Source organism: Microtus ochrogaster, unplaced genomic scaffold (assembly GCF_000317375.1).
Source record: "Microtus ochrogaster isolate Prairie Vole_2 unplaced genomic scaffold, MicOch1.0 UNK5, whole genome shotgun sequence".
NCBI lineage: Eukaryota > Metazoa > Chordata > Mammalia > Rodentia > Cricetidae > Microtus > Microtus ochrogaster.
The window spans coordinates 2,049,344-2,051,157 of NW_004949103.1; the positions used below are offsets into that span (position 1 = coordinate 2,049,344).

Consider the following 1,814-nt stretch of genomic DNA (forward strand, 5'->3'; position numbering starts at 1 on the left):
CTGATGCATGCTGTGGGCTGATGCATGCAGTCTCTGTGCTCTGGGCAAAGAAGAGTCTCCCCTTACCCCGAAAATGTGCCCCACTTGTTTCCCACCCAAGGCCATACACAGATGCAGTGAGCAATGAGCTTTGACGACAGGCAATCCAACCACAGCCTGCAAAAGGCATAATGACCCTCTCACAACAGAGCTGCACACACTCAGAGGCACACGGCTGGTGTCTGCACTTGACTCTTCACAGTTCATTGTCTCTGCCTCCTGGCTTTGTTGTCCTGGAGGCATTTCAGTGAAGGGCTTGGGTGCTTTCATTTCTGCGTCACCAGGCCTAGGCCAGGTCCTAGTAGACAGGAGAAACACTGAGCCGAGGAACTAGCTTTAGGAGGCCGTGGCTGGAGTGTGCCGACAGCTTCCTGCATGCCTGCTTGACCTCTGCTTGTCGGAACAGCAACACTTACGAGCAAGGGCTTTGCCACGAGCACCTTCCGCAAGAGAGCTCCTCAAGAGGGCAGAGGGAGGACTGGGGTTGATGAGTCAAACCATAATATGACAATATGATTCATTTAAAATTGAGCAATTCCCTGTAAAAATAAGTTACAGCTGCTCAGCTGCCAGGCTCCTCAGCTAATTGGCACACAGAATCCTCACTTGTAACAGCCAGCGCCTGCCCCAGCTCCTCATTGCCCAGCCTAGGCCAACCCTGCCCCATAGGCACAGCCAACACTCGGTCCACTTGTGATTAGGCTGTCATCAGCAGCCATGGCACTGGGAGCTGAGCCCTGGTGTAACAATGGAGGCGGAAGATCAGAGCATCTGGGTCCTTCTATCTCTGGACAGAGCCCATGTACTGTGACCCCCACAGGTGTGCTGCATAGAATTCCAGATTCTGCAGCAGACTGTATTCCCAATGCAGATACAATGGCTCCCAATGCACCTGTTCTTCTGCAGTACTCTCCCCCCCACCCCAGTCCTGGCTTCCTGGATGATCTTATCAACCCCTTTGGCAGCAGAGAGAAAGTCCTGCAACTCCTGGGGCCAATCATAGGAGGCTTACCTCGCATCTGAGTCCTTGGGTATGTGCTCAGACACCTTCCTCTATAAACCCAGCTACCGTGTTGGGATACACCTGATCTGCATGTGGAAGCTACCAATGGCCTGTTGCTGTCCCAGAGGAGCCGCAGATAAGCCTTTGTCAAGGGTCAGTAGCACTGCCAACCATCTGAGTGTCTAGTGGGGCATGGCCATCCCAGATGCCTTCACGTGATGGCTGCTCCAGCTAACATGTGATAGTGGGCACCTGAGAGATGGCAAATGGAGCCCAGCCATGGTTGATACCTGGCGATCTGGTGAGGTGGCAGCAGATAGCATGAACCTTGTTGGCCTTGATCTTCAGGTAGGGAGACCATCAGGATTTACACCCACCGTGGACCAGGTTCTGTTCAGTCATTTGTGTCATTTGTCTGTGCCATTGCAAAGCCTCCTTAAATGGTGACACCAGGATTTCACTGTGCAAAGAATGGGCTGGTTTTGATGAAAGTTCATCCTGAACCTCTGTCCCCATAACCAGAAGGGATTTTGTCTTTAGCTGGCAGCAAAGGCTCTGTCTATACCACCAGGAGCCAGGCTGGCCAGGATTCTGCTCTTGCTACCACCTGACTCCCTCAATGTTGAGCTGGGGAGGGGAAACTGCAGACAAGCGTCTGAGGTCATGGTCTCTACCTCCCATAATAGCAATTAGGGGTTTGAAGACGCCTGAGGAGGGGCAGGGATGCTGGGTGCAGCTTTTTTTTTTTTTTTTTTTTTTTTTTTTTTTTTTT

At 52.0% G+C, this 1,814-nt stretch overlaps 1 protein-coding gene across 2 annotated transcripts in view; it reads right to left on the minus strand.

The window, feature by feature from the left end:
* Sorcs2 (sortilin related VPS10 domain containing receptor 2) overlaps positions 1-1,814 on the minus strand; it is a 383,758-nt gene that overhangs the window by 97,049 nt on the left and 284,895 nt on the right. The gene's annotated exons all lie outside the window — the stretch shown is intronic.